The sequence below is a fragment of the Muntiacus reevesi genome, chromosome 4 (assembly GCF_963930625.1).
Source record: "Muntiacus reevesi chromosome 4, mMunRee1.1, whole genome shotgun sequence".
Classification (NCBI taxonomy): Eukaryota; Metazoa; Chordata; class Mammalia; order Artiodactyla; family Cervidae; genus Muntiacus; species Muntiacus reevesi.
Window position 1 is genome coordinate 135,144,550 of NC_089252.1, and position 22,207 is coordinate 135,166,756.

The window sequence follows — 22,207 nt, forward strand, 5'->3', positions numbered from 1 at the left end:
TTTTTAGCAATTTAACAAGGAAAAATATTTTCTTAGTCAATGAGAAGACATTTTTGAACACCAGCATGAAGTAATCACACACACACACACACACACACACACACACACACACATATACACGATATCTCTCTTTCCAAATAACTCAACCATGTTAAATAGTTACTTTTATGCATGGCTTCCTTTTTCTTATTACCCTATGTTTTATATTTCTAAAAATTAGGGCATCTATTTTTTTTTCCCCTCAGTATCTTTATAAGACATAACAGCACCTGGAATATAAAAAGCTCTTGCTAAATATTTGCTGGATGAATCAGTGATCAAGGTTAAAAAAGAGTCTAATGCTTCAAATTTGATACCTATTTATTGAACTTGTATGAGACAGAGACCGAGCCAGCCAGAGAAACAAAGGGGATAAGACTCCCCTGAAATGCAGATTCAGGGAACTAAGTAATACCCACACCCTGTGATAAATGTTTTGGGAACCCAGAGGAGGAAGCAATTAATCAATTAATCTTAAGGGAGAGAACTCGTGGCAGAAAGGCAGTGCCAAGAAAAGCCACAGAAAATATGTGACTCCAACTGGATTCTGGTGGACAGAGGAGGAATTTGCAAGAGTTGACAGGGAAGGGATGAGCATTCCAGGAAAAATAAACAACAGGAGCAAAGGCATGGAGATGTGATGATATTTTTAAATGTGAGAATTCTTTTATGAGTTAACATTCATCTATGGCATCTTAAAATTACGCAAAGGCCCATCTGCACATGGCTAGAAATCTTTCCTACTTATTATGTAACCAGCCATGTATTAAATGGAACTGAATTATTATTTTCAGTTAATAACTGCCAGCTTAATAGATATTATACTGGACCAAGTTACAATTATCATTTACTAAAATTTCTAAGACTACAATGCTACCTACATAGATAATAATGTAGTGTAAACAAAACTAAAATCCCTTCATTGTTTTACCATTGTAATCTATGATTACATAGATGATCATAGGTAATCATTAACAGTAATCCTGCTTAATTTTGTTTAAGGCTACTTTGAGCTTGGTGGGATCCTGCTTTTCTCCCTTGGGCCAAAATAAAGACTAAATTGTGTACATCAGGGGTCCCTAACCTCTGGGATCTAATGCCTGATGATCTGAAGAGAAGCTGAGTAATAAATAATAGAAATTACATGCACAATACATGTAATATGCTTGAGTCATCCCAAAACCATCCCCATCTCTACCCTGGCCCGTGGAAAAACTGTCTTCCATGAAACTGGGCCCTGGTGCTGAAAAGGTTGGGAACCGCTGGTGTAAATGATTTGTTTGGGGGATTCTGCTTTGTGGACAATCCCAACACATAGCATCTCCTCCAAGAGTCTCCCTTCATGTATGTAAATACAATGCTTAAACTCAAAGTTTCTCTCATACTATCACTGCTAAAATCTAACCCTCCCTTGAAATATATTTCTCCAACACCCTCTTTCATGATCTGACTTTGGAATCTTCCCTAAGGATCTCTATAAAGGGCCAATCTCTAATAACTTTATTCATATTCTAGGCTGTAAGAAATATAAAGGCACAGGGATGAGGGAGGGGGAATTCGATAAAGGTGATCAAAAGGTACAAACTTTCAGTCAAAAGGTAAATCACTACTAGGAATGTAGTGTATAACATGATAAATATAATTAACACTGCTCTATGTTATATATGAAGGTTGTTTGAGAGTAAATCCAAAGGGTTCTTATCACAAGGAAAAAAAAATTTCTGCTTCTTTAATTTGGTATCTATATGAGATGACAGATGTTCAGTAATCTTAATATGGTCATCACTGCATGATGTATGTAAGTCAAATCACTATGGTGTACAACTTATATAGGGGATATGTTAATTATATCTCGGTAAGACTGAATGAAAAAAAAATACAAGGGCAGAAATTCTGTTGATTTCTCTTTACCATGTCTTATGCCTGACATTGAAGAAACACTCCACAAGCATTTGTTCACTCATTCATTCAGCAAATATTTATTAAGCACCCAGTGCTACTGTGTGCTGGGCACTGTTCTAGATGCTGGGGATATATTAGTAAGAAAAAAAGAAAAAGCAAAAATCCCTGCCCTCATGAAGCTTAACTTCTAGTGAGAGAAGGCAGACTATAACCAATAAAACTGGTAAATAACCGATTATATAGTATGTCAAAAGTATGCCATGAAAAGATCTCAGTAGAGGGACTGGGCTGATAATGCCTACTCTCCTCTACTAGCAGCAGGGTCTTAGGTTCCAGGTGACAGTTACGCTCATGAGGCACTGGAGGCCTCACCCAGCATCAAGTGTATTACCTAGCTTTGAGAAAGGAAACAGGAGAGGTGACAAGCAGCATGCACAGCAGGGTAGAACCCATGATGACTCCTGCACCACCTCTAATGTGCACATATCACTACACCCTTGGGCTACGTGGCAATGATTCACAATGCTGGCTGGGCAGGACCACTTCTCAGGCTTGTCTCGCTAGTTGAGTAGCCCCATCAGGGAAATGCCATGAGCTGCCACTCATTCTCCAGTATAGCTACTCCCACCAGTCTCTACAATAACGTGCATACTGGAGATTGTTCTGCTCCCTAGTAACTTCAGCAGGATTCTCTTGGGTGAAGGTTAGGTCTACGCCTATCAGTTACTTGAGTCCTTGATACAAAGAGGAAGGTAGAGAGGTCAAATCCCCAGGCATCTCTGAATCTAGAGAAAAGGCCACAGTACCAGCTATTAACTCCACCTCTCTTTCCCCAGAGACTGCAATATGAATGACTGGAAAAAGAATGCTTTTTTGGTGGGGTCCCATTGGGAAGGCAATGTTTTATCAAAGATTAGATAGTGCTAAGGGAATTATCCATGCAGATGTCCATAGGAGAGTATTATAGACAGAGAAAGAGAAGCTACTGCTAAGTCCCTAAGGTCTATTTTGTTGTTTTCAATGGAATCTTTCAAGATATTTTATTATAAAAGTAAAATATTATCATTACCAAACACTTGGAGAATAAAGAAAAAACCTACTTGGAATGTCACTGCCCTGACAATTTTTAGCAAGTATATCTCCCCCCGCCATTATAAAAGAAATGCGTACTCATTGATTTAAGGAACCTCCTTTATTTAAGGAAGAGCAAGAAGAAAGCAGGGCTTCTCGGGTGGTGCTAGTGGTCAAGAACCCACCTGCCAGGGCAGGAGACAAGAGACTTGGGTTCTATTCCTAAGTTGGGAAGATCCCCTGAAGAAGGGCATGGCAACCCACTCCAGTATTCTTGCCTGGAGAATCCCATGGACAGAGGAGCTGGGTGGGCTAGCTGGATGGGCAAGCCCATAGGGTTGCAAAGAGTTGAACAGGACTGAAGCAACTTAGCACACATGCACACATGTGAGATTAAAGCAGGGAGCAATGAAGAAGATGATGTCAAAGAGAACAGGTCAGATCATGTAGGGTCTTGTATACTCATCTGGATTTTTGACATTTACTGTGAACCAAGTGGGATTCGTTGCAGGATTTTGAGCATAGGAACCAGATGACATATTATATAATAATATTTTTTAAAAAGCTGGTTGTTTCTTACAAAACTGAACATACACTTACCATATGATCCATGCTCCTTGCTCCTATCCCAAGGAGCTGAAAATATATATCTTACTGATATATACTGCTTACTGATTTCTATAGCAGCTTATTCAAAACTGCCAAAACTTGGAAACAACCAGAATGTCCTTCAGCAGGTGAACAGATGAATAAACTGTGGTATATCTGGGCAATGGACTTTTACTCAGCACTAAAAAGAAATGAGCTATGAAGCCATAAAAAGACATAGAGGAAACAAATGCCTATTACAAATTGAAGAAGTCAATATGAAAAGGCTCTACACCATTTGATTCCAACTCCTTTGTCATTCCAGAAAGGGCAAAGCTATGCAAACAGTAAAAAGATCCGCGTTGCCAGGGGTTGGAGCGGGAGGCATGCACAGACAGGGCATGCACTCGTGTGTGCTCAGCTGTGGCCGACTCTGTGCGACCCTATGGACTGTAGCCCACCAGGCTGCTCTGTCCATGGGATTCTCCAGGCAAGGATGCTGGCGTGGGTTGCCATTTTCTTCTCCAGGAGATCTTCTCAACCCAGGGATCAAATTCATGTCTCTTGCATTAGTAGGCAGATTTTCCTTTTACCACTCAGCCTCCTGGGAAGCCCACAGACAGAGCACAGAGGATTTCTAGTGCAGTGAAAGTACTCTATATGATAATTGTGAATACATATAATTATATGTTTGTTTAAACTCACAGAAGATACACCACCAAGAGTAAACCCTAGCATAGACTGTGGGCTCTGGGTGATTAAGGTGTATCAATATAAGTCCATCAGCTGTAACAAATGCACCACTCTGGTAGGAGATTATTGATAATGGGGGAGGCCCTGCGTGTGTGGGGGTAAGGGGCATTGGGGAAGCCTCTGTACCTTCAATTTTGCTATGAACTGCTCTAAAAATACAAATTCTTCCCCTAAAAAAAAATTTAAAAAAGATCACTTCTGATTGCTGTGGTAAGAATAGAAACAGGAAGACCAATTTGGGGATACTGCTGTAATCCAAGCAAGAAAGGGTTGTCGCAGAGTACTGCTTGAGGTGGTTAGCTCAGAGTCAAGGATGAGTCCAAGGATTCTGGTCTGAGCAACTGAATGGACAGTGTTGCCATCAAGTTATCAATATGGGGCTGACTGAGGGGTAGAGAAGGTTTGGGGGGTCAGATCAGGAGTAAAGTTTTGAATGTCCTCAGTTTGAGATGTCTTTGAGATATCCCAGTGATGAAAGTAGGTCAGGATATTTGAATCTGGATTGAGGAGGGTAGTTTGGGCTGGATATATAAATATGACACCCTTTGATACATAAATGGAATTTTAAGCACAAGAGTGGATGAGACCATCAAAGGAGTGAATACAAATAGAAAAAGGAACAAATAACTGGGTCCTACGGTGCTCCAACCCTAAGAGGTCTGGAAAAAGATTTAGAACATACAAAGGGGCCTGAGAGAGAGCCAGTGGAGGAGGAGGAAGAACCCAAGCTAAAAAAAAAAAAACAGAAAAAGTAGAAGTACCTTAAGAAGGTCAAACTATGAATTACGTCAAATACTCATAATAGATCAAGGAAGATGAGGACTGAGAACTGATCACTGAATTTAGCAGCACAGAAGTCACTGGTGACATTAACAAGAGCATTTTTATTGAAACGGTTTGGAAAAGGCCAGCGAGGAGTGGATTTGAGAGTGAGAGGTGAGCGATTAGAAACAGTACATACAGATAGCTTTTTAAAAAGAGGTGTCTTTCAAAGGACAGCAAATAAATAAATGAACAAGGAAATAAAAACAAAGTGAAAATGTAGTTGGTGAAGAATTAGGTTGGGATGGGGGGAGACTTTTATTTGTAAGATGGTAGAAATACCAGGATGTCTGTATACCCATGGGGACAATCCAGAAGGAGATACAACTGGCACTGTAGATCAGAAGAAAGGTACATTGGAGCAATGCACCTGAGGACAGGAGGGGATGAGAGCCAGGCCTCAAACAGAGGGCCTGGCCCTGAATAGAGTATATACCTAGGTCATCAGTACCACCAGGCAGGACGTCTGAATGTGTGCACAAATGCTGCTGCTTTCTGAGCAGCAGTGAATACATCTTTCACTTACTGAATATTTACTGGGTAGCAAACATTTTGACCAACTGATCACAAACAAAATTTAAGATTTATCTATCTTAATTTTGAAGATGAAGAAACCAAGATAAAGAGAAATTCAGTGACTTCTATATGGTGAGGGCTTCCCTGACAGCTAAGCTGGTAAAGAATCTGATTGCAATCCAGGAGATCCTGGTTCGATTCCTGGATCGGGAAGATTCCCTGGAGAAGGGATAGGCTACCCACTCCAGTATTCTGGCCTGGAGAATCCCATTGACTGAATAGTCCATAGGGTCACAAAGAGTCGAACACTACTGAGTGACTTTCACTTTCACTCTGTGGTGAGATCAGAATGAAAACTCAAGTGTGTCCAGTTTGAAATCCTGTCCTCTTCACCATCTCATACTCATAACACTCCCAGGAAACTGTTACATCATTGATGAGGACTCTGACACCATCTCTCAAAGACTTCAATAATTATTTAAATATAATACATATGAAGACAAGCTTGTTTCCAAGTCAAAGCTGAATATTTTACATTTTTCAGAACTTTTAATTTTATAATTTTATATGTTTTTGATAGTTTAAAAATATATATTAATACAGACTTCTATAACCATTGCAAAGTAATTTCACCAGGGCAGCAATTTCTTCTGGATCAACTATATACAAACACCTGTAAAGATGACTTTGCTCAATTTATTAGAGTCTATTTGGGTAGGACTAAACTTAAATCTATTAATACACTCCAGTATTCCTGAGAGAATGTAAATTGGTGCAGCCACTATGGAAAACAGTGTGGAGAATCTTCAGAAAAACTAAAGATACATTTTCCATATGATCCCACAATCCCACTCTTGAACATATATCATGAGAAAACTATTATTGGAAAAGATACAGGCATCCCAGTGTTCACTGCATCACGATTTACAATAGCCAAGCTATGGAAACAACCTGTGTCCATCAAGAGATAAACAGGTAAAGATGTGATACACGTATGGAAAGGCATACTAGCCATAAAATAGAATGAAACAATGCTATTTAAACAACATGAGTAGACCTAGAGATTATCACACTAAGTGAAGTAGTCAGAGAAAATCAAACACCATATGATGTCACTTACATCTGGAATCTAAAATATGACACAAATGACCTTACCTACAAAACAGAAACAGACCCACAGACATAGTAGTTATGGCCAAAGGTGGGGGGAGGTGGGGAAGGAATGAGTGGAAGTTTGGGATTAGCAGGTGCAATCTATGATACATAGGATGGATAAACAAGATCCTACTCTATAGCACAAAGAACTATATTCAATATCCTGGGATAAACTATAACGGAAAAGAACATGAAAAAGAATGTATGAGTGTAACTGAATCACTTTGCTGCACACTGGAAATTAACACAACATAGTAAAACAACTGTACTTCAATAAAATAAATTAACAAAATAAAAAACAAGTATCTCTGGGAAACACATGTCATGAAACACTATGTTAAAGCTGTGACACTGAAATTGTAATTTGATATTGCATGTACAGTGGCCCTTAAGCAATGCAACAGTCATCTATGTATAATTTATAGTCAGCCCACCCTATCCCTGACTCCTCAGTACCCAGGGATTCAACCAATCTAAGACTGTGTAGTACCTCAGTATTTACTGTTGAAAAATATCCACATATAAGTGGACCCATGCAGTTCACACTCATGATTTTCAAGGGTCATGTACTTTGCTACTGATGAGTATTCATCTTTCATAAAAGTCAATCATTCACTCAGGCATAACTAAACATTCGGATGGAGGAGCAGTCAGGGAAGAAATGTATTGAGCATTCTGCACAGCAGTAGTAATACCTCCCTATCAGTATTTTTGGGAGAGGGTTGAAATGAGGAGCTTACTACTTTAAATGGAAAAGTATTTTTTTCCATATTATTCTATGCAGAAATTATTCTAATATATAGTACACATACTTCCCTGATTTCCTAAACAGTGACTAGAAATATTAAACTTTGCTTTTCTTTGATGATTCATTCTCATAAAAAAAAGGAAAGACTAAACGAAATAAGCCAGATACAGAAAGACAAATATCACATGATCTCACGTATATGTGGAATCAAAAACAAAAAAATTGCTGAACTCATAGTAACAAAGAGTAGAACAGAAAGGTGGCTAGGGGGTGGAGGAAAATGGGGAGATATTGACTAAAGGTTACAAACTTTCATTTATAAGTTCTGAAGGCCTAATGTACAGCACTTTGTCTACAAATAATAATACTATATTGTTTACTTGAAAGTTTCTAAGAGTAGATCTCAAGTGTACTCATCACACACACAGACATACACACACATATACACATGAGTAACCGCAGATAGTCTGACTGTAGTCATCATCTCACAATGTATTCATATATCAAAACATCCCATCATACACCTTAAATATACACAATTTTATTTGTCAGTCATACCTCAATAAATTTTCCAGTTCGCTGTGATCTACAGTCAAAGGATTTAGTATAGTCAATGAAGCAGAAGTAGATGTTTTTCTGGAATTCTCTAGCTTTCTCTATGATCCAAAGGATGTTGGCAATTTGATCTCTGGTTCTGTGACTGTGTAGATCACAACAAACCGTGGAAAATTCTGAAAGAGATGGGAATACTAGACCATCTCACCTGCCTACTAAGAAACCTGTATGCGGGTCAAGGAGCAACAGTTAGAACCAGACATGGAAAAACGGACTGGTTTCAAACTGGGCAAGGAGTACATCAAGACTTTGTTGTACCTGCTTATTGTCTGTCACCCTGCTTAGTGGAGATTTTTTAAAAAACTGGAAATAGAACTGCCATATGACCCATCAATCCCACTCCTGGGCATACACACCGAGGAAACCAGATCTGAAAGAGACATGTGCACCCCGATGTTCATCGCAGCACTATTTATAATAGCCAGGACATGGAAGCAGACGAATGGATAAGGAAGCTGTGGTACATATACACCATGGAATATTACTCAGCCATTAAAAAGAATTCATTTGAATCAGTTCTAATGAGATGGATGAAACTGAAGCCCATTATACAGAGTGAAGTAAGCCAGAAAGATAAAGAACATTACAGCATACTAACACATATATATGGAATTTAGAAAGATGGTAACGATAACACTATATGCAAAACAGAAAAAGAGACAGAGAAGTACAGAACAGACTTTTGAACTCTGTGGGAGAAGGCGAGGGTGGGATGTTTCGAGAGAACAGCATGTATATTATCTGTGGTGAAACAGATCACCAGCCCAAGTGGGATGCATGAGTCAAGCGCCCGGGCCTGGTGCACTGGGAGGACCCTGAGGAGTCGGGTGGAGAGGGAGGTGGGAGGGGGGATCGGGATGGGGAATACGTGTAACTCTATGGCTGATTCATATCAATGTATGACAAAACCCACTGAAAAAAAAAAATAACTAAATAAAATTAAAAAAAAAAAAAAAACTTACATGCAGAGTACGTCATGTGAAATGCCAGGAGAAATATCAACAACCTCAGATATGCAGATGACACCACCCTTATGGCAGAAAGCCAAGAGGAACTAAAGAGCCTCTTGAGGAGGGTGAAAGAGGAGCATGAAAAGCTGGCTTAAAACTCAATATTAAAAAAACTGAGATCATGGCATCAGCCCCATCACTTCATGGCCAATAGAAAGGGAAGAGGTGGAAGCAGTGACAGATTTTCTCTTCTTGGGTTCTAAAAGCACTGTGGATGGTGACTGCAGTCATGAAATTAGAAGACGATTGCTTCTTGGCAGGAAAGCCATGACAAACCTAGACAGTGTATTAAAAAGCAGAGACATTACTTTGCCCACAAAGGTCTGTATAGTCAAAGATATGGTCTTTCCAGTGGTCAGGTATGGATGGGTGTGACAGCTGGCCAATAAAAAAGGTTGTGTGCCAAAGAACTGATGCTTTTGAACTGTGCTGTTGGAGAAGACTCTTGAGAGTCCCTTGGACAGGAAGGAGATCAAACCAGTCAATCTTAAAGGAAATCAACACTGAATATTCATTGGAAGGACTGATGCTGAAGCTCCAATGCTCAGGCCACCTGATGCGAAGAGCTGACTCATTGGTAAAGACCCTGATGCTGGGAAAGATTGAAGTCAGTAGAAGGGGACGACAGAGGATGAGATGTTTGGATGACATCATTGACTCAATGGATATGAGTTTGAGCAAAATCTGGGAGATGGAGAAGGACAGGGAAGCCTGGTGTGCTGCAGTCCATGAGGTTGCAGAGTCGGACACGACTGGGCAACTGAACAATAACCTCAATAAAGCTAGGGGGAAGAAAGTATTTTGGTTATGTAGTTGTGACTGCCCTTCTCTAAGGAGCTCCAAATTACTGTACTTGTTTGAATGACTTTTCAATTTTATTTTTAGTTTTGTTGGTTTGTGTCTTAATTTACCTATTTCTCCCATGTCATCAGGTATTGATTTGCAACATAGTTTTACTGTTAATATGCCCGTGTCTAGCCTCTTGTAGTCTCCATGGCAAATACAACACATGTCCCATGGATGGGGCGGGGCAGTACTTATGGTAGACAGAATAATGGCAAAAAGATAGCCATGTCCTAATTCCTGGAATTTGCGAATATATTGCCTTATATGGCAAAATGGACTTTGCAGATGTAACTAAGCAAAGGACCTTGAGATGGGAGAGATTATCCTCGATTCTCTAAATCCAACCTAACCATACTGGTCTTCACAAACTGAGAACCTTTCCAGCTGGTCAAAGAGATACAATGATGGAAGAAGGGTCAGCAAGATGGGACACGATCAGGACTTGACCTGCCACTGCTGGCATTGAAGATGGAAGTAAGAGGCTAGGATAGAAGCTGAAAAAAGGCAAGGAAAGAGTCTTCCTTACAGACTTCAAGAAAGCACAGGGTCTCACCTTGCTTTTAGCCCAGGAGGTCCCATTTTGGACTTCTGAATCTCCAAACCATAATATCATAAATCTGTATTGTTTTAGGTCACTAAATTGGTGATCATATATGTTCCAACAGCAATAGAAAAATAAATCAAAGCTCAATAAATTTACTTTCTGGATGAATTAAGTAATGAATGCAGCACTATGCAATGTTCAAGTTGTTCCTGGTAAGGAAAATATACTGCCTCACCAGAATTCTGGGCCCCCGATGCTTGCTCTAAGCAAGCAGCTCAACTTTTTTTTTTTTTTTTTCTGTTCTATTTGTTCATGCTTCCGGGTAAGATTTTGTTTGAACAAAGGTTTCCAAGGACAAGAAAGAAAAAAGGTTCACGCTTTTGAAAACTTGTAGTGTGATGGCAGGGTACAGAAGGTGGATCCAGAAAAACCTCTGAGCCCCTCACTGTGTGACTTCAAACAAGTCAGTGAATCCTTCTGAGTATCTGTTTATCAGTGTCTACAATGAAAATCATTTTTGCCTCCATGTTCATGGAGTGCTGGTGAGAATCAAATGAAAACTTTCCAAACCACAGGTGCTGTGATTTGTTGTGTGCCCTGTAGGTTTTGCATTGTCTAGGAAGTCAGGGAAACAACTGCTTCAAAACTATACAAATAAGAGTCCAAGAAAGGACTTTATAGAATCAATCCTGCAAGAACGAAGAGCCTGATCTTTAGTGCACAGGTATTGTGACACTGACTTGGGGGTCAGATGGCTTTCTGAATTTATTTCTTAGTTCTCAGCTGTGTTGAGAGTAGCTTGAGTTAACAGACAATTGACTTCCAATGAAGTGAGGTATTTCAATACATTGACAAAATATTTATCCTTGCTTTCTCTCCCTTCCTCTTTCTCTAACTTCTGGAAACTCCAAGGAGGGTATGCGGGTGCCTGAACGCGTGGGCAGGTGTGTACACACACACCCTATGGAGATAGAAAGTTGAAGCAAAATGTCCCTCATTTGTGACTTCAGTTCTACAATGTATCTTTTTGGCTTGGGTAATCATCTCCTTGTTTTTTTCCTTAACACTCTGCTTCTGTAGATGACATTTTTCTTTGGCTACTTTGTTTTAGCATTGTACAACTTTTCTCTCTAGGTCACGCTCATTGTATGATAACCCCTCATTTCATGATAACCTTTCACTGCACGGACACATTAAACTAATCTTATTGTCGGCTGTTTCTAGATTGTTTTTTTTTTTTAATTTGGAGGCATGCGTCAAAAGTGTCCCCCACGTCCTCCCCACAGGACACAAAATTCCAATAACCCTTTCATAGTTAAAAGAACCCTCAGCTTATTTACATGATGAAAAATGAGAAATCTACAGGCACTGTTAGAACTAAAACATTCAGTAGAAACAGCCCTAATAGAGGGAGGTAACAGTGACTAAAACTCACATTCAATTGTGAATGACAAGATATAGCGGGTCTTTTTCTGGGAGCAGGTTTTAACAGTGGCAGAGAGAACTGAAAAGGTACTTTAAAAGGGAAAATTTACAGGAAGATGAGGCTGGAGACCCCTAAAGCAAAGGTGTTATCTAAATCTCGTTTTTGTTGAGAACCTATCTCAAGAGACTCTAAGTGGACTATTCATCCATTCATCAATTCTTCCGAAGCAAAACAGCCTTCCTTATAATAAAAAGCCACAAGCCAGAAAAAGGAGCTGCAAAGCCCCCTAAAGCAAACTATCTACTTGATCTGAACATGTGCTATTACATAGAAGTCAGGTTGCAGACTCCTTTCCTTTAGTAGAAATTAACATGCATGCAGACCAAGAACATCAGGGCAACATATGCTGTTCGGGAAATCAGAAGATTTTAATTCTCTAAACTTGGAAAAAAAACAAACTTTTCTATGCATGTGAGAAGTAGTTTTAAAATATGCATTGCCAGGGTCCACATTGCAGACTTTTCTAAGTCGAAAAGGTAAGCAGGGCGTCTGTGTAGCCTTTTTCTTTATGCAGAGAACTACAGAATGGTATTAGGACTGCCCCGAAAAAAACAGCAGCTGCTGCCAGAACAACATTCATCTCCTCTTTAATCTCGCCTGCCAGCTAGCCAAGCAGGCAGTTCCCTTGTAGCCCAAATGTGCTTTGGAAGACAGCCAACTGGCTCAGCCACCCAGAGCCAGGAAAGCAAGTTACCAAGATACAGGTATAGAAATGAGTCGTGAGTTCAGATTTTCTGAGGTCATACAAACCATATCCTCCCAAAATAATCTTTACCTAAAGCAACAGCAGGTTGTCAGTCAGCGAATAACCGTTTAGTTCTGTATGACTTCTTCTTTCGGATTTTTTATTGCTCAAGATTTTACCATCCAACATTATAAAGAAAATACAGAAGCATCCTACACAGGCTCAAATTCTTCTCTAGTGATTGTCTAGTAATTTCAAAGGGGCAAAAGAAACAGCAGATTGGCTGTTTTTACCGTTACCAGGAAAGGAGATGTTAACAGGTCAGTTAAAGAAAACCCAAACCAGCTTGAAGTCCAAGTTGGTCCAATAAAATCCTATAAAGATGTTCACTCTTCTCTCTCTCTCAATGCAGGTATTTTTTGTGAAGTAGAATATTTTGAAATATGGGTAAGAATGCTCTTATAACAAAACCTGAACATTCTGAAGGGAACTGCTTAATAGAAAAAGGCAGACAATGACTTTAAAGTAAAAGGAGAATTTAAGGACTTCAAGATAATCTATAGGAAAAAATGGGGGTGGGAGGAGAAACGCCCTGTGACACTTCATATATATATATGTATGTTCATATACTATATGTTCATACTTTATATGTAAATACTATTTAAAAGGGAAAATGACTCACATGTATTGACTCCTACAAAGGGCCACACATTGCAATCTGCAATATTTCATATGACCTTCTCATCAACCAGGCAGATTATTATTACCCCATTTTGTAGGTAAGTAAAACATGATTCAGTGAGATTAAGTAATTTGTTTATGGCCACTCTGCTAGTAAACCCCTGAAACCAAGTTTATTCTTTTAATTTTATTGAAGTATAGTTGATTTACAATGTTTTAGGTAGACAGCAAAGTAATTCAGTTGAATATGTATATTCTTTTCCATTCTTTGTTTATTATAAGATTAAATATAGCTTCCTATGCTATATAGTAGGTCGAGTTTACCTATTTTATATATAGAAATGTGCATTCTATATACCATATTTTATGTGCATACTATATTTTATATACAGTAATGTGCATGTATGCATGCTCAACTGTGTCCAACTCTTTGCATCCCCATGGACTGTAGCCTGCCAGGATCTCCTGTCCATGGAATTTTCCAGGCAAGAATACTGGAGCAGGTTGCCATTTCCTTCTCCAGGGGATCTTCCTGACCCAGGGATCAAACCCATATCTCTTGTGTCTCCTGCATTGACGAGCAGATTCTTTACTGCTGAGCCACCAGGATAAGCCCTTACTTACTTCACTTACTATGAAAATCTTTAAGCCTTTGCTATAAATGCCTTTATGTCATTCTTCTTCAGGGCTGAGTGATATTCCATTGTATATATGTATCACATCATCTTTATCCATTCATCTGTTGGTGGATATTTAGGACATTTAGGTTGTTGGCTCTTGTAAATAGTGCTGTAATGAACACTGGGGTGCATGTATCTTTTTGAATTATCGTTTACTCTGGATATATGCCCAGGGGTGGGATTGAAGGATCATATGGCAGCTCTAGTTTTTTTTGAGAGCCTCCATACTGTTCTCCATAGTGGATATACCAATTTAGATTTCCACCAAGAATGTAGGAGAGCTCCGTTTTCTCCACACCCTCTCCAGCATTTATGATTTGTAGACTTTTTGATGATTGCCATTCTGACTGGTGTGAGGTGATACCTCATTGTAGTTTTGATTTACAGTTCCCTAATAATTAGTGATATGTTGCACATTTATGTGCCTGTAGGCCATCTGTTGGAGAAGGAAATGGCAACCCACTCCAGTGTTCTTGCCTGGAGAATCCCAGGGATGGGGGAGCCTGGTGGGCTGCTGTCTATGGAGTCGCACAGAGTCGGACACGACTGAAGTGACTTAGCAGCAGCAGGCCATCTGTATGCCTCGACCTAGTTTAAACCAAGACCTACACTACACTGGAAAGAAAAACACTGGGCCAGTTAGTAAAACTTCTGTTGTTATTGAGTCACTAAGTCGTGTCCAACTCTTTGCAAACCCATGGACTGCAGCATGCCTCCCTGTCATTCACCAGCTCTGGGAGTTTGCTCAAACAACTTAATTGTTATATCTGATGAACAATTAAGTTTTATTTACTATGGCTTCCCTCACAGCTCAGTTGGTAAAGAATCCACCTGCAATGCAGGAGATCCCAGTTTGATTCCTGGGTCAGGAGGATCCTCTGGAGAAGGGATAGGCTACCCACTCCAGTATTCTCAGGCTTCCCTTGTGGCCCAGCTGGTAGAGAATCCGCCTGCAATGTGGGAGATCTGGATTCAATCCCTGGGTTGGGAAGACGCCCTGGAGAAGGGAAAGGCTACCCACTCCAGTATTGTGGCCTGGAGAATTCCACGGACTGTATAGTCCACGGGGTCGCAAAGAGCCGGACACAACTGAGCAACCTTCACTTCACAATGCCTGTGCTGTGGACAGCATACAGGTCTCTTTAACTGCATCAATTTCGAAGTGAAACAACAATCTCAAATTATGACTAGGCTGGGTAGACACGTAATGCAGGTAAATCAGGTTATGCTTGCCATAACTTAAAAAATTGCATAGCTAGAGGGAGGGGAGAGCTCAGAAAATGAAGTGATAAGCTGTTCCTTCTGATAAAAACAAAATTGAGTGCCTTCAGACTTCTAAGAAAAGCTACTTATTCATCATCAGATCCATAGAGTACCTGATAAGTATAGAAGGTAACGATACAAACGATATGGTCATGGCCTCCAGGAGCTCAAGCTCTTGTCAAACATAACTAAATGATAGCGCATCTAAGAGGGGAACGGCCCAGAGAGACCACTAAACCTGACTTTGGGATGGGAGAGTATAGGAAGGACTCAGTGATAGCTTTTGGGAGGAGTCCTCTTTTTCAAAGGTGAGAGGAAGGTAGCCAGGTCAAAGATCTGTGACTGAGAAACCAAAGAAGCAGGTGCCTACAGAAGTGAAAGAGGCATTTTCATAGATCTTCATGTTTATGACTGAATGAAAAATGAGTCTCAAGGGATACGCAACAATAGACGAGGGTAGAAAGACAGGCAGAGGCCCTCCCAGTTTCGCTAATTGATTTGAATTTTATCTTAAAGGCAATGGGGATATCCTGCTGGATTTTCAGCAAGGAGTATCCAGATCTGATTTATTTTTGAAAACTTTTGTCAGTAATCAGAATAAAGGATAGATGGGGTGGAGGGGGGCAAGCAAGAAGCCTGGGGCAGGAGGTCAGTTAAAAGATCAATGGAGTCATCCAGAGGCCACCGGAGGAGGCCCTTAACTCACAAGGGGCAGTGGGAATAGAGAAACAGACAAGTTCAAGAGGATGTGGAAGTAGGCAGAAAGAAAGTGTGGGGTGTAAGGGAGGGAGTCACAAATGACTTCCACGGGTAACTGAGGCAGAAGTGGTGCTAGTCCCTTCAGAAGTGGCAGCTGGGGATTGGAAGTTATCATCCCAAACCCTGGAGAATACCCTATATAAGAGAAAGAATTAGCTACATAGGAGATGAGAGAATGAGAAATCAAATAGAAATGAGATGCATATTAGTTGCTTTGGGGGTACCCTGGCCAATAGAGGAAAAAAGTATAAAAGGGAGCGTATAATCAATAAAACAAGCACTAAAAGATGTCAACCAGTTGGTTGTTGGAAGAGGATCCAGTGGAACTGACCGTGATGAGGGCTGTTTCCATGGTGGGAGACCATGGAGGATGGACCAGCGGGGTCAGTGAGAGTGAGGAAATTTCAAGGGCTTACCACAACAGAGAGTGGTAAGATCTGGAATGGCTAGAAAGTTAACTCTAGTCTTGGTAGATGAGAAGAGGCACCTCTATAAGAATGGGGTGGGGCTTCTCTGGAGGTCCAGTGGTTAAGACGTCACCTTCCCCTGCAGGGAGTGCAGCTTTGAATCCTGGTCAGGCAGCTAAGATCTCACATACCTCAAGGCCAAATAACCAAATCATAAAACAGAAGCAATACTGTAACAAATTCAATAAAGGTTTTTAAAATGGCCCACATCAAAAAAATAAAAATCTTAAAAAGAAAAATAATGGGCTAAAATGAGTAACTAAGCCTTCTTCCACCTTAAATAGCCTGAGCATGGAGAACTCCCCTGGGGTTAATGAGAACCAAGTTAGCTCAGAGACTTTGTCTCTGTATGAAAATATCTACAAAGGACTTCTACCCCAGGCTAGAATCTAGGGGCTAGGTGTTCAAGTTTTACTGTCATTACTTTTAATAGAAGCACATGTGATAGAATAAGCTTTGTGCAGCAGTGGAGATTTCATTACAAACAATGGTAATAGGTAATTGCTATTCACAAATATAGGTCTTCAGAAGTTACATCAATGCAGAGAGAAAGGATGTATTTTATAGAGATGCTAGCTGGTGACCTAATTCTAATCAATATTAAGAGGAAGAGGATATGTAACAAACCAAACTGGTCTAGAAAACCAGTGGGTGCTAGCTCAATGTTGAACCTAGATTTACACATATGTTGCCAATTCTTTTTTGCTATCAGTGTTTTTTTGTTTTGGGGTTTTTTTTCTTTTTTTTTCCTTGTTTTTTAATAAGAGCAACAGGCCCTCAACATTGGAAAGTATAGGAATATTGCAAGAAAAAGAAATTGTGACAGTTCTGAAATCCACATACTCAAAAATTCAGCACTTTACGAGCACTGATTCTTTCAGGATGGCAGTATTCACTATTATGTTAATTAATTGCTCTTAAAATTGAATCACCATGGCATATATTCTGAGAGTTTGTAGCGTTCCAAAAACAGTTACAAAACCTAAATCATAATTTATCTTCTTCCATCTATGTGACTCACTTCTGAAGTTATGATCTCCTGTAAATCAAAGGTTCTGTAAAATCTGTACAATCTTTTGAACTCCAAACAATTCAGGGATGAAAATGAGCATGGGCTCCAGTTGCTCTCTGATTCCATGCACTGAATTTGGATCGAATGCCTGAGTTTCCTAAAACTTCTTGTGTTTCCCGCCCCCTTTGGCTGTAATTAAAAGGGCTCAGAGGTCTTGTCATATCAGCTATTGGGAGTGTGACAAGTTTGGTCTCACAGGCCCTTTTAATTTTAAGAAGATTCAATCTGAGGAAGCAGCTCAGGAAATCTCCGACGAAGTTTCTTTTTTTCCCCACCTGAGTTTTTGAACTACAAATAAACTAAATCTTTATACTCTGCTGGAACTACTCCGAATAGCATCAAAACCAGGAGGTCAAAGGCATGAGCTTAAAGAACACTCACAATCTTGATCATTTTCTCTATCACATCAGATGACAAGCCAGATTTGCAAAGGTCACTGCATGAGCTTCCCTGATTATGCAATGTGTGCTGGACATACCAAATGCCTGTGGTTGAACTGAATAAACTGTTGAAATGTTCCCCCCACTTTCATGAAAGGTGCCCCAAATGAAAAAAGGGGAATTGCTGTCGTATGTTTAGATCAAAGTACAATCATCTGGGGGTGTTTATTTAGAATGCAGGTTCCTGGGCATCATGTGGAATCCAAATTTCCGAGGGTCCATCTCAGAAATGTGTACTTTTAACAAGATTCTTAGATACTCTCTGAAGTCCGAGCATACTGTTTTAGGCTGCACTAGCTCATGAGTGCTATATCATTAGAGAAAATGAAAATGTCTGAAAAGGTATGTGAGGTTGCATTTGGTTCCAGGTTACATGTTAGATACTCCTGATTTAGAGGAACTTGAAAAAAGAAGAGTTAAATATAGTGAGTGTAGAGGAGACTGTCAGTTGACCCCTTAATTCCCATTCCCGCTCTCTCTGACCATATTCTTCTGTATTATAGTGGTTGCAAAATTAAAATTTTCATGTCTTGGACTCCTTTGCAGTTAGCGACGGTTGCAGATGTGACTTAGGTTTTATCAGTCAGGCACAACTGTGTAAGATTTGATATGGAAAAAAAAGCCAGGAGAAGAGAAGCTGGATGCTGGGCATGCATTTTGCTGAGAGGTGGTGGAGGCAGCAGGGACAGCCTGCCCTCGGGAGCAGTCCTGGCTGGACCGCACTGGCTGTATGTAGCTGCCTCACAGGCTGCCTTGGACTTAACTGGGTTCTGGGTGTGGGAGTGTTCTGAAAGCTCAACCTGTTCTTCTAGCCCTTCCAGTGGTTTCATAAGCCATCAAATATACTTCAATATATCCCTTAATGTTTAAACTAGCTAGAGTAGATTGTATTGCCTGCAACCAGACCCCTAGCAATGCTAGGAGCGAAACATTTAAGTTACCGAGCATTTATTTCTCATAAGGTCAGTGTAAACTCTCCTTAGGAATTTTCCATAAATATTTCAAAATTCAAATTGTAAAATAAGAATCATTTAATTTTTTTTCTTTTAAAGGCAGTTTTTGGTTGGCAATTCATGAGACTGTTAATGCAATTCTACCACCTGAGCCCCACAATCATGTATCTATGGCATGCATAAAACACATTCCTCTGGTAATTCTACCACCTGAAGCCCAGCAAAGCATCTACTTTTGACATGCCCAGGACATGTTCCTCTGGTAACAATATATTTCAGCTGCAGGTTCACTGCTTATGAAAGAGATGAGATGATGTTTAGAAAAGAAGAAAATCAACAAAGTAAGACATAAATTCAAATCCTGATTCTGTCACTTACATGCTGCAAATGTCAACAAATGATGGAAACTCTGAGGTTCCTTTTAGTTTTCTCATGGTGATAGCATTTCTTTGGATATTTGAAAAGATTAATCAGAATACAGTGTTATATAAAGCTGTTATACAAAGGGCCTGGCACATGGTAGACCGAGACACGACTGTTAAAGCTATGCATGTGTGCACGCTCAGTCACGTCCAGCTCTTTGCTACCCGACAGACTGTAGCCTGCCAGGCTCCTCTGTCATGGGATTACCCAGGCAAGAATACTGGGGTGGGTTGCCATTTCCTTCTCCAGGGGATCTTCCCAACCCAGGGATTGGACCCGTATCTCCTGTATTGGTAGGCAAACTCTTTACCACTATACCACCTGGGAAGCCTGTTAAAACTATACTGGCATATCTTGGATTGTAAGGTCAGTTCTAGACCACTGCAATAAAGCAAGCAAGTCACACTAATAACCTTGGTTTCCCATTATATACAAAAGTTGTATTTACACTATGCCATCATCTATTAAGTGCAAAATAGCTTTACATCTAAAATAATGTATAGAACTTAATTAGAAAATATTGTTTAAATATGCTGCCTATCATCTGAGCCTTCAGCAAGTCAAAGAAGTCACATGAAACAACACTGATCACAGATCACCATATTAAAATAATGAAAAAGTTTGAAATAATGCAAAAAGCTGTGACAGAGACATAAAGAGAGCAAGTGCTGTTGGAAAAGTGATGCTGAAAGCCATGGTTCAGGCAGGGAGGCCATAAGCCTTCAGTTTGTTTAAAAAAAAAAAAAAGCAATATCTAGGAAGCACAATAAAAGAAGGTGTGCCTGTAGTTATTTTACCATTACTCCTGGTTTTTTAACTGTTGACTTTTAAATTAAAAACTATACTAACAGTGGATGTCACAATCCCATTCATTTTCCACCTTCCCCATAGATTAAAGACCAGCACAGCAAGATGATAAAAAGAGGTTGTGAAACTGACCCCTGAGCTTAGATTCAGGATCAGCTCTCCCAGAGTCGACAGGCTCATCTCCACCTGGAGCAAAAGTGAGACGGAATTGTTTGGGCAATAGGTGAATGTTAACCTGAATAGTCGAGTTTCAAAAGTCAACTTCAGCTTCAGTAATAATCCAAGACGGTTTTAGAAAACAGAGTGTGTTTACTCAGGCACAGAGAACAGATATAAAGTTGGGGGGCTGGGAGGCAGTGATTCTACAATCAAGCTGCTCTAGATTTAATCTCTACTCTGCCACAGACTTGCCTCGTGGCCTTTGGAAAGATATCTTTCTCTGCTTTAGTTTCCTCACTATAACATGGACCTAATAATGGAACTCACTTCACAAGCTTCTTGAGGACTAAAGTTACAAATGCACTTGGTATGGAGTATCTCAGAGCTAGCTCACCCTCCTAAATGTCCACTACTGTGGTTCTCAGTGCTGTTTTTCCAACCACACCCAGAACAAGCATCCCCAGTAATGTCATTTCCAGACCTGAAGCCTGGCGGATCCAGCCACAGCCCTGAGCACTATCCTTGATCCTTCCCATTCCCCTAGTTCCACATCAACTCTGTCAAGTCCTGTTAGTTCTACCAGCAAAATACTCACTTCCCTCCATCGCATCTTAGAGCACTACACCTGTGCCCAGCTCCATCACTCCTGCCTGGAAGACTCCAAGGACTTCCTAAATAGCCTCCTTTGCTTCCAAGCCTGCTACTCACAAGACTGTGGTCTTCAGGCAATGCAATTCACCACCACTTGCTTATAACCTCGGAATACCTTTCCATTACATTTATGATAAAATCCACATCCCTACCAAGGTCTCCAAGGCCCTATTTAACACAGACTTGTCCTGCTCTATGCTCAGTCTCACCATGCCTCTCCCCTTACCATACTCCAGCTCCACGGGCCTCCTTTCTGGTTCTTAAACACCGGGGATATATTTCTGCCTTAAGCTGTTGCACCACTATTGCAAGCTTTCTCCCTCTTGGGCTGTGAATGAGGCAAAGCTTTCTGATCATTCAGGATTCAATCCTTAACAGATGGTGTTCTTATTCACACGAAACTAACATTGCCCGCCAGGCAGGCTTGTTACCCCCTGGAGAAGGAAATGGCAACCCACCCCAGTACCCTTGCCTGGAGAATCCCCATGGACAAAGTAGCCTGGCGGGCTACAGTTCATGGGGTCACACAAAGTCGGACACAACTGAAGCGACTTAGCATGCTTGTTACCTGTCTCCTGCTCCTGCGTTTGAGCCCCATAAGGCAGGCACTTTCTGTCCCTCACTGTTTTGCCCAGGGTGAGTAGAGCAGTGCTAAATACAGAGGAGCTTCCCAATAACATGTATAAAATAAATCAATGAATGAATGAATGAAGGATAAAATGAATCAATGAATGAAGGATAAATGAAACAGATTTGCTCATCCACTGGGCATGAACCACTGTCCAGTAACTGCCAAACCCTAATGATGACACATGTGAATGTTGCAACATTTTCTTAATAATCCAAAATGCAACATCAGCTAAATGCTTTTTCAGTTTGAACTTAAACCATTTTCTTTGTACCTTTAAATACTTCTCTAGCCCCATGAAAATGGAAAATAAGGATATAAAACCAAGGCTACACTGTAAGCCCCATGAAAAGCAGGAATGATGTGTTTTGTTCACTACTGTAGCACTAGCCTCTAGCACATGCTCTGCTAAATGCTAAATAAACTATTTTTAATAAACAACCA

The 22,207-nt window shown here is 40.3% G+C and overlaps 1 protein-coding gene across 2 annotated transcripts in view; it reads right to left on the bottom strand.

The window, feature by feature from the left end:
- The window catches only part of KITLG (KIT ligand), a 96,756-nt gene that overhangs the window by 57,458 nt on the left and 17,091 nt on the right, over positions 1-22,207 (bottom strand). The window lies entirely within an intron of this gene.